This window comes from Miscanthus floridulus, chromosome 13 (genome assembly GCF_019320115.1).
Source record: "Miscanthus floridulus cultivar M001 chromosome 13, ASM1932011v1, whole genome shotgun sequence".
NCBI lineage: Eukaryota > Viridiplantae > Streptophyta > Magnoliopsida > Poales > Poaceae > Miscanthus > Miscanthus floridulus.
This window is the reverse complement of record NC_089592.1, coordinates 4,871,492-4,883,505: the sequence shown is the minus strand read 5'-3', so window position 1 is coordinate 4,883,505 and position 12,014 is coordinate 4,871,492.

The following is a 12,014-nucleotide window of genomic DNA, read 5'->3' as shown; positions in this document are numbered from 1 at the left end:
GTGCGTCGTGGTGCAGTGCAACCCTCCTTGGACTTCGCCAAATTAAATCGGATCGCACGTCCTGCTGCTGCACCTGATCAATGAGCGAGCGCAACGGCAAAAGCAACACGCCGGCGGCGGCGTACCAACACAGTCTTTTTAGGAAGCAAATGCATGCCACTAAAACTGAACCAGAGATTTATGTCAGCACATCCCCGGAAGCCGGAAGGATCCGATCGAGGTTGAACATCTCGTTCTGTAGGCAGCTTGTTCTAGACTCACCATGCCGGTCGTCAACTGTTGGCAGACACAGGACGAGCCAATTAAAAAAAAATCCACTGAAACTGACACATCATCAGTTGGATTTCGATGGCGGGGCGCCGCCGGAGCAGGCATGGCGGTCTGGCGGAGGCGGCTCAACAACCACGCTAACATTCTCAAGGAGTTCAGTGTCACCTTCATGGAGGTAACGAGGATGGTATGGACGCCTCATGTTTTGTGTCCTCTGTGGCGGATGTCACTAGTAGAGAAATGACTTTTGATCCACTTCGAAATTTAGTTTTAGTCCTGGTATTTTTTGCGTCCGGGGCTAGAGAAATCTTTAATCTCGATTGGTAGCTCCAACCGTAAAGGACCCTGTCTAACGGCTACTGTGGCAGGCTTTTGCTGCAAGGGACCTTTAGTCTCGGTTGGAGCTACCAACCGGAACTAAAGGTTAACTTTTACTCCTGGTTGGTCCCTCCAACCGGGAGTAAAAGTCTACTCCCGACTAGAGGCTCCATCCGAAACTAGAAAGGGACCTTTAGTCCCGGTTGGTGTCTCTAACCGGAACTAAAGGTCCCCTCCTATATACCCCTTCTTCCTCCCTGAGCCCGAGCCACTTCGACCTCAGTGTTCTTGCTTCATCACCGGCCTCTCTTCTTCCTCATCGCCGGTAATCACAAGATTTCTTCGATTCCTCCATCGATTCTTCGGTTCTAAAGGTTACCAACTTTATACTCTCATATTTCATCAGTAGCATATCTCATTTTGTGGACTAGATATATGTGGTTTTTTATGGTGGATTTTTTTTATTTGTAAGCCATCTAAGCTCAAAATCACTTTAAAGTTTGCATATTTGGATGAAGGAAGGTTAAAGTAGTTATTCAAAACTAGTATTTAGCTTTCATTTCTAGCATGCATAGCACACTTCATGGTTTAGAGATATAGAGAATTTTAGAGTTTTTTTTAATTTTATTTGTTTATAAAATAAGAAATTTATATTATATTAAAAATGAGTATAGAGAGTAGATGGCAACTGCTTTCGGGTCCTCGGCCTCTCATCGGGTTCCAAAGCAACTGAGGCCGGACCTCCCTCTCATTGCATGTGGCAAGTGTGAGGAGAAGATTGTGATGGAGTACCGGGTGAGAAAGGAGTGTCCCAACAAGGGCCATATCTTCTACATGTGTCCAGATCGCAATGTGAGTTATTTTGTCGCATTTAATGATTATGGTTAATTTATATTTATTTTCATGATGATTGTGATTAGAGTTCTAATTTTTTGTTTTAATTTCAGTGGGATGGTACTGGATGTTCAGGCTGGTACTGGGAGGAAGAGTATATTGAACATGTGCAAAACTCTCTTGCACAGGCGGCTGATGAGGCAGTGATCCTGCGGAAGAAGCCCATAGATATTGAACAAACACATGATCTGTCTGTTTTAGTTGGGATTGGTCACGAAATCCTTATGCTGCTGAAGTGTATTTTAGCTTTAGTTTTTTTAGTGGTAGTTGGGATTGTCTACATTGTAGCGTGACTTTCATAAATTAATACCTTGTGTGGTGGCATGCATGTCATATAATTAACTAATTATGTTCTAGGTTTTAATATGGTATGTATGGCATGTAATGCAGATGAGCCGGTATTGGATGTACAATGCTGATTGCCGCTCCCAAGAGTTCATTGAGGGCGTGCATTCTTTCTTACGTGTGGCCAAGGCAAACAAACACGATGATTTCATATGCTGCCCATGTGCCATATGTAAGAATTTGAAGGAATATGCTAGCTCAAGGAGTCTTCATTCACACTTGTTGAAGTCGGGTTTCATGCCAAACTATATTTATTGGACGAAGCACGGAGAAACCGGGGTTATAATGGAAGAAGGTAAAGAAGAACAATAGGACGATGATGACATTATTGCTGAATATGGTGCCTTCAATGATACTACAATGGGGGAAGCTAAAGAAGAGGTAGGGGCAGAAGTTGAGCCCGCTGATGATCTTGGTCAGGCCATTTGTGATGCACAAAGAGAATGCGAAAGTGAAAAGGAGAAGATCAAGTTCGAGCGCATGCTAGAGGATCACAAGAAATTACTATACCCAACTTGTGATGCGGGACAGAAAAAGTTGGGTACCACACTGGAATTGCTGCAATAGAAGGCAAAGAATGGTGTATCTGACAAGGGATTTGGGGAGTTACTAAAAATCCAAAAGAAGATGCTTCCGAAGGATAACAAATTGCCCGCCGCTACGTATGAAGCAAAACAAGTAGTCTGCCCTTTGGGATTAGAAATCCAGAAGATACATGCATGTCCTAATGACTGCATCCTCTACCGTGGCGAGGAGTATGAGAAGTTAGATGCATGCCCGGTATGTCATGCATCGCGGTATAAGATCAGATGAGATGACCCTGGTGATGTTGAGGGCGAACGTCCCACGAAGAAAATCCCTACCAAGATTATGTGGTATGCTCCTATAATACCACGCTTGAAACATCTGTTCAGAAACAAAGACCATGCAAAGTTGTTGCAATGGCACAAAGAAGACCGTAAGGTAGACAATATGTTGAGACACCCTGCTGATGGGTCACAGTGGAGAGCAATCGATATAGAATTCCCAGAGTTTGCAAACGACTCAAGAAACTTAAGGTTTACTTTAAGTACGGATGGTATGAATCCTTTCGGGGAGCAGAGCAGTAGTCATAGCACTTGGCCTATTACTCTATGTATCTATAACCTTCCTCCCTGGTTATGCATGAAGTGTAAGTTTATTATGATGCCAGTGCTCATCTAAGGCCCAAGGCAACCTGGCAACGATATCGATGTGTACCTGAGGCCACTAGTTGAAGAACTTCTACTTTTGTGGAACGGACCAGGTGTACGTGTGTGGGATGAGCACAAACAGGAGCACTTTGACCTGCGAGCATTGTTGTTCGTAACAATCAATGATTGGCCTGCTCTAAGTAATCTTTAAGGACAATCAAACAAGGGATATAATGCATGCACGCACTGTTTCGATGACATTAAAGGTATATTCTTGAAAAAATGTCGAAAGGTCGTGTACCTTGGCCATCATCGATTTCTTCCTACGAATCACCCCCTAAGAAAGAAAGGCAATCATTTTAAAGGTAAGGCAGACCACCAGACCAAGATGGGCAACCAAACTGGTGAGGATGTACTCAATATGGTCAAGGATGTGAAAGTAGTATTTGGAAAGGCACATGGCAGCGAACCTGTTCCAAACGATGCCGACGGTCATGCACCCATGTGGAAGAAGAAGTCTATATTTTGGGAGCTACCCTATTGGCAAGTCCTAGAGGTCCGTAGCGCGATCGACGTGATGCACCTGACGAAGAATCTTTGTGTGAACCTGCTAGGCTTCATGGGTGTGTATAGGAAGCCTAAGGACACACTTGAAGCACGACAAGACCTACGGTGTTTGAAAGAACGAGACAACCTGCATCCAGAGAAGACAGATGATGGACGCCATTATTTAAGTCTTGCCAGCTACACTCTTAGCAAAGAAGAGAAGGAAAGCATGTTTGAATGCCTAGCAAGCATCAAGGTACCATTTGGATTCTCCTTGAATATAAAGGGTATAATAAATGTGCCAAAGAAGAAATTCCTAAACTTAAAGTCCCATGACTGCCACGTGCTCATGACGCAATTGCTTCCAGTTGCATTAAGAGGATTTTCTACCTCCAAATGTACGTCTAGCCACCGTGAAGATATGTGCATTCCTCAATGCAATTTCTCATAAGGCAATCGATCCAATGGATCTAGCTAAACTACAAAATGATGTGGTTCAATGTCTTGTCAGCTTTGAGTTGGTGTTCCCTCCTTCCTTCTTTAATATCATGACACACCTCCTAGTTCACCTGGTCAAGGAGATTAACATTCTCGGTCCTGTATTCCTGCACAACATGTTCCCCTTTGAGAGGTTCATGGGAGTCCTAAAGAAATATGTTCACAACCGTGCTCGGCCAGAAGGAAGCATCGCCAAGGGCTATAGAACAGAGGAGGTCATTGAGTTTTGTGTTGACTTTATTCCCGACCTTGACCCGATTGGTGTTCCTGAATCACGACACGAGGGGAGACTAAGTGGAAAGGGGACACTAGGGAAGAAAACATATATTGGTACATAAGACAATTATTTTAATAAAGTACACTACACAGTTCTACAAAACTCCTCCTTGGTGGATCCGTATATCGAGACACATAAAGAGTTGCTCCGATCCGAGTTTCCAAGGAAGTCTGAAGCTTGGATTACGCATCAGCACATGGAAACTTTCAGCGACTGGTTACGAAAAGAATGTCAGGGTGATGAGAGTATTGATGAGCAACTGTATTTGTTGGCTAGGCAGCCATCGTGGCATATCCTCACATACAAAGGGTACGAGATAAATGGGAATACATTTTACATAGTAGCCCAAGATAAAAGGAGCACCAACCAAAACAGTGGTGTCCGCATAGATGCCACCAACCCTAATGGAAATAAGCAAACATATTATGGCCGCATAGAGGAGATATGAGAACTAAACTATGCACCTACTTTTAAGGTACCTTTGTTCAAGTGCCAATGGGTAAAGGCGTCTGGAGGCGGGGTAGCAGTCGACAACTAGTATGGAATGACAACCGTGGACCTCAACAATATTAGGTACAAAGACAAACCATTCGTCCTTGCTAAGGATGTGAATCAGGTGTTCTATGTCAAGGACATGTCTACAAAACCGAAGAGAGAGAAAAACAACAACGGCCCAATCAATGAGCCAAAGCGTCACATAGTTTTTTCAGGGAAAAGAAACATTGTTGGAATTGAAGACAAGTTAGACATATCAGAAGATTATGAAAAGGATGACCGAATTCCACCCTTCACAGTGAACAAAGATCCAAGCATTCAGCTAAATGATGAGAACACTCCATGGTTACGGCGCGATCATAACCAAGGGATATATGTTAAGAAGAAGTTCACTACCGTGCCCGCTTGATATATATAGTGATGTTTAATAGTGTGTATTAGAGGTATTATGTAATAATTGTGAATTCAGAGATGTTTATTAGGTGTTTCCTTTTTTTTCTATGTTCAGATTAAATTTGTGTTTGATGGTGGGATTTCCATGTCGCTTTTGGACAATGAGTGATGAAAAAAAATGAAAAGATTTATGTTAAAATGATGTGAAAACAAATTTTCAATCGAAAACAAAAGTTTTAATGATTTAAATTAAGCACTACATTTTTGCATTAACGAAATAGTAAATATTAATGACATTATGTTTCAATACTTATAAGAAAAAACAAAAAACTTTAGGTCACACAATTTTCCTACGTGCAATAAAGAAAAACTAAATCCATATTCTTTTAAAACAATTTTATGCCTTGTATTTAATTTACTGTGCAATTAACAAGACTTTAACATTTTATAGAAAGAAATATATAAAAAAACAAATGGAGCTTGAAACTAGCGGGAAGCCAAACTGCAGCCCACCTTTACTCTCGGGTGGATCAACCACCCGAGAGTAAAGGTGGGCTGCGTTTTCATGGCCTGCCAAAATCCCGTTTACTCTCGGACCGTGGCTACACCCGGGACTAAAGGTCAGACCTTTAGTCCCGGTTTTAACCATCACCCGGGACTAAAGAACCTTTAGTCCCGGTTCTAACCATCACCCGGGACTACAGGTCTCCCTTTATAAACCACGCCCTTCTCCCTTCTCTAGTTCTCTTCCTCTCTGTCTCCGCCACGCCGTCGCCTCATCTTCTCCACCAGATCGATCCGATCCAGCAGCGCCGCCGCCCCCAGGCAACCACCCTAGCCTCGCCTCATCACGCGCGCACGCTGTCACTAGCCTCACGCACACGCGCGCTTCTTCTCCGGCCGGCCAACGCATGCCTCGCTCATCCTCGTCCATCGTCGCCGCAGTCCTCACCGGAGCGCACCCGAGCCTTCCCTGTGCTGCTGCACCTTCGAGGACAAGGAGCCCCGGAGCCTTCCCCGCGCTGCCTCACCGGAGCGTGCCCGAGCCTTCCCCGCACTGCCTCATCAGAGCACGCCCGAGCCTTCCCCGCGCTGAGCATCCCTGGCCCGAGCGACTCCACAGCGGAGGAGCCACCCGAGCCAATGCACCGCCGAGGACGAGGAGCCCCGGAGCCATCAATTGGGTCTGTGTTTTGCTTGTTTCAATTTCTTGCGGCTTGACATCAATTGGGTCTGTGTTTGGAAGACAATGACTAGGGCTCATTTGATCTCTTGTATGTGCCTGTCAGTAGCATGAATCATGAATGAACCATCAAACAAGGCAACCTAAACGACGCTCAGCGATGGTCAAACCCCGTCGGATCGGATCGACAAGCGGCAGCTTACGTGATCTTAGAAGATGTGTGAGGTCATGAGAGCGTGTGTTTTTTCTCAATTTTGTCGAGCAGGCCACTTAGAATTAATTTTTCCATGAAATGCCCGCGAGCTCACCGATGTCGAGTAGGTCACTTAGAATTAATTTTTCCATGAAATGAAATACTTAGAAATCATGCCTTTTTATTTTTTAGAATTAATTTTTCCATGAAATGAAATACTTAGAAAATAGTTAGAAAATTGTAGAAAATCCGTACTAGTTGAACTTGCAGACCGTGTTCATCTCGGCTAGCATGTTCTCTATCGAGCGGTAACGGACGTCAAGGAGGAGCTTTGATTCTACGAGGGAGAGCGACAACGGTCGTGGAAGACCGTGTTCCCTTCCTCGTAGAATCAGAGCTCTTCTGTGGCCAAGTACGGTGCCGTCCGGTGGAGAAATGCTCGCCGAGATGATCACGTAAGCAAGGTCATGAGAGCGTGTGTTTTTTCTCAATTTTGTCGAGCAGGTCACTTAGAATTAATTTTTCCATGAAACGCCCACGAGCTCGCTGATGTCGAGCAGGTCACTTAGAATTAATTTTTCCATGAAATGAAATACTTAGAAATCATGCCTTTTATTTTTTAGAATTAATTTTTCCATGAAATGAAATACCTAGAAAATAGTTAGAAAATTATAGAAAATCCGTACTAGTTGAACTTGCGGACCGTGTTCATCTCGGCTAGCATGTTCTCTGCCGAGCGGTAACGGATGTCAAGGAGGAGCTTTGATTCTACGAGGGAGAGCGGCAATGGTCGTGGAAGACTGTGTTCCCTTCCTCATAGAATCGGAGCTCTTCCGTGGCCAAGTACGGTGCCATCCAGTGGAGAAATGCTCGCCGAGATGATCATGCAAGCAAGGTCAACTAGGATGGATGGTTATTTATTTAAACATGTTTTTGAGCTAGAATTTGATGGATATTTGATAACTTCAGACCTACAAATGGCATCTACAAATGTTACTATCCTCGAGGTGGCACGTCCTACAGGAGTCCATTTTATAGACATAGTTCTTATTTTTTATAGATATATCTAGTGGTGTAAAAGCTAGATGGCTGCCCCGAGAGACAACATGGATGAAGAAATGATGGATATTATCAACACCGGCACTCAATTTGCCGATGGTGACCAATAGGATGTAGATGACGGGAGTCAATACCTGGCTCTTCAAGATAACCAAGAAAATATTGTGCAAGAAAATACTGGTGAGGTATATATATTTGAATATTATATATATATATATTTGAATATCTATCATCTATTATGTGTACACATGATATTTATTTATTTATTTTAAACATAGCCCTCTGGATCGACGACCACAACGGTGAAAAGCAAAAATATTCAAGGCCCGAAAAAGCCATTGGAGGGGCGCTACATAATATCAGAATTCTATATCGATACAGGCGAACCACGTGGTCCACATGCAAGGAAATTCGTGCAACACTGTGGGTGCCTTGTAAGGGACAGACTTCTGATCAGTGCTCGTGAATGGAAGCAAAAGATCAATGAGCCTCATGTTAGTTTTTTCTCTGATCTTGATAAGAATTTAATTTGGGATGATATCCTTCAACATTTCACGTTGCAAGCGGATGATTATGATGATATCAACGATGATGAATTAAAGGAGCTAGTTCAAAAGTGGGCTATGAAGAAGATGGCCACACAATTCCAGACTTGGAAGAAATCCCTATACATGAAATACATCAAGAAGAACCTAACGCCCAATTTCAATACTAGTGGCCCGCTCACGAAGTGAGGCCCTACTGGAATGATTTTGTATAGTACAATACATCAGAAGAGGGTGAGGAACAGGTGAGAAGGAACCAAGAGAATACCCGACATAAGGTATACCACCATGGCATGGGATTAGGTTGCTACGCGACTACCATTCCTAAGTGGGAAAAATGGAAGCAGACATTCTTGCCAAGGGTATCACACCAGAATCACTCAATTGGCCCAAACGTGCGAAGAATTGGTTTTTCGCTCATGGGGGAACACTGGACCTAGAGACCGAAAAGCTGGTTCATGGCCCAAAACTCGAAAGAGCAACACAAATATTTTCTTATGCTCTACAAGGTAAAGCTATTGGTGCGTTCAGGCCCAATAGCGAGAAGGATGAACTGACATATGCCATCGGGACTGCTGAACACAGTGGCCGAACGAGAGGTTTAGGACGGAACATTTCTTGGGAGTATGGTTTCCCTAATGACAGAGATACCTACAGAAGCCGACATAGAAGGAAGGATGAGGAAGCAGCGTGGATCAGTAGGTTGGAGGAATATGTTCGTGAGTCACGGGAGGCGTTGCTTCAAGCATAGGAGCGCAAAAAAGACATGCAAGCTAGAATGCAGGATGAAATCATAAAGCAAGTGCAAATAGCAATGAGTGCCCAAAGGCAGGCATTAGATCTAGGAATCAACATTAATATTAGCCCCCTGATCAGTTGAAAAGTAGCTGCGCTTCCATGGAGTTGCCAAATTAAGATGACGCAATACTACGTTTCCCCGTGGATGACATCACTGCACCATTTACATCATGTGAGCTACATATTCCAAAAGGGAATGCCACAATCATGGTGGCTCTCGGTGTTTTTTCTCCTCCCGATCCTTCCAAGACACCAAGAATCTATGGGGCAATAATACCACCTGGATATGTTAGCGTCTCAGTGGATAGAGTTAACAAAGGTTTTAGTGATCTAGCTCTTGACATTCCAGGAGTGATGGGGAGAAGACTCTATGATAGGTACTAAACTATTTTAGTACGGGAGTTGGCCCGATCTTCATGATAGTAGGTCACGATCAAGATAACTTGCAACAAGGCAGCGGGGATAAAAGGGTAACTTGCTAGAGAACAGCGGAGTAACTAGCTTTATACCTGACTAAGGTTGGATGCGACCAGGCAACGGGAAGAGAGACACCAAAACCACGAAGACTTCGACTCAATCTCCGAACGACCGCAGAACCACAACCGGAGCTAATCCACGCAAGGCGGGGCAACCGTACTGGAACCCGCAAAGCACGAACTAGTGGATTCCAGAGGAATCTCTTCACAAGTCCAGAAAGAACAAGGAAGAACAAGGGTTTGAGTAAACACTCGGTAGCTCGGCTGCAATATCACTGGAATTATCAAATCATCAAAAGTTCTTTTTCTAGTAGCCTCGAGGTGGTATTTATACTACGAGAAGTCTCTTAAGATAGATGTGAACTGAAGAAACCACGTTGAGGAGGCGGAAGGTCAACTGGCTAGAGCTTTTATGAGGTGGTCTTCAGTTCCCACACGTCTTCTAGGCTTCTGTGCAGTCTTCATTATTTTGGTCGTAACTCCTTCAGTTTTGCACGGGATCTTTAGCTTCATGCAGACTGTTGAGCTTTGGAACAGTCTTCACTAAAACTGGTCGGATGCCATGCTAGATTGACTCGAACATAGCTCTTCTCTCTGAACCATCCTTGATGTATCCTTGTCTTCCTTCTCAGAGAACCTGAGTAATAACAACATGCATGACTTAGGTAGCTCGAAATTACCATCAATGTTTAATTGGAATTCACAAAGTAGCACGTGCACCTCTTGTTGTATCTTTTTGGCGTGGCTATGGGTGATTGGTCCAGTAGGGACTTGGAGTGGTGTATCAGCTGGTGAGGTGGTCGGAGAGGTCACCGAGGTCGGTGAGGTGGTCAGAGAGGTCGCCGAGGTGGTTTGAGAGCTCACTGAGGTGGTGGGAGAGATCGCCGAGGTGGTCGGAGAGCTCACCGAGGTGGTCGGAGAGATCGCCGAGGTGGTCGGAGAGGTCCCCGACGCTGTCCTTGACGCTGGCATGGTCACATCATCCTCCCCCCCTTGAAAAGGAGTCATCCTCGACTCTTCCAATCCAAAGAATGGAGATAGGTCGGCCACATTAAAACTGGTACTCACACCATAAGTACTAGGCAGATCAATTTCATAAGCATTGTCGTTGATTTTGCATAGCACTTTGAATGGACCATCAGCTCGGGCTTGCAACTTGCTTTTGTGTTGTTCAGGAAATCTGTCCATACGTAGATGCACCCAAACCAAGTCTCCTGGTTCAAATAACACCTTCTTTCGACCTTTATTGGCGTGCTTCTCATACAGCTTTGTCATCTTTTCAATGTTTGTCCGAGCTCTATCATGAAGGTTCTTGACAAACTCGGCTCGCTTGCTTGCATCGAAGTTTACACGTTCCTACATAGGTAAAGGCAAAAGATCTATGGGAGCAGTGGGTTTAAACCCATATACAATTTCAAATGGACAAAATTTAGTGGTCGAGTGTACTGCCCTGTTGTATGCAAACTCGACATGTGGCAAACTTTCTTCTCAAAGTTTCAAGTTCTTCTTGAGGGTAGCTTGTAGTAGCATTGATAGAGTACAGTTCACAACTTCAGTTTGTCCATCCGTTTGTGGATGACACGTCGTAGAGAAAAGCAACCGTGTTCCAAGTTTTCCCCACAAAGTTTTCCAAAAGTAACTCAAAAATTTAGTGTCACGATAAAAAACAATGGTTCGTGGCACTCCATGTAGTCATACAATTTCTTTGAAAAACAATTCAGCGATATGTGAAGCATCATCGCTCTTGTGACATGGGATAAAATGTGCCATTTTGCTAAAACGATCAACCACAACAAAGATGGAATCCCTTCCCCGCTTGGTTCGAGGTAAACCAAGGACAAAATCCATGGAGATATCTTCCCAAGGCACAGTAGGGATAGGCAGAGGAGTGTATAATCCATGAGGGTTCACACGAGACTTAGCTTTGTGGCATGATTCGCAGCGAAGAACATGTCTCTCCACATCTCTTCTCATCTTTGGCCAAAAGAAGTGGTCGGTAAGGACTTGTTCTGTCTTCTTGGCTCCAAAATGGCCCATGAGTCCTCTTGCGTGGGCTTCCTGCACAAGTAAAATTCGAACAGAGCAATCTAGAATATAGAGTTTGTTAGCTTGAAACAAAAACCCATTATGCACATGAAAGTTTTTCCATCCTTTGCCATCTCGACACTTGGAAAATGGTTCAGCAAAATATGAATCAGTTGTATATAAACCTTTTATGCTTTCTAATCCAAGAATCTTAGTGTCAAGTTGGATTAGCAAAGTGTGACGTCGAGACAACGCATCTGCTACAACATTCTCTTTTCCTTTCTTGTACTTGACAATATAGGGAAATGATTCAATGAATTCACACCATTTTGCATGTCTTCTATTCAGTTTCAGTTGTCCTTTAAGGTGTTTCAATGATTCATGATCTGAATGTATCACAAATTCTTTAGGAAAAAGGTAATGTTGCCAAGTTTCTAGACTCCGAACAAGAGCATATAATTCTTTATCATATACTGAATAATTTAGAGTTGGACCACTTAGCTTTTCATTGAAGTATGCAATTGGCC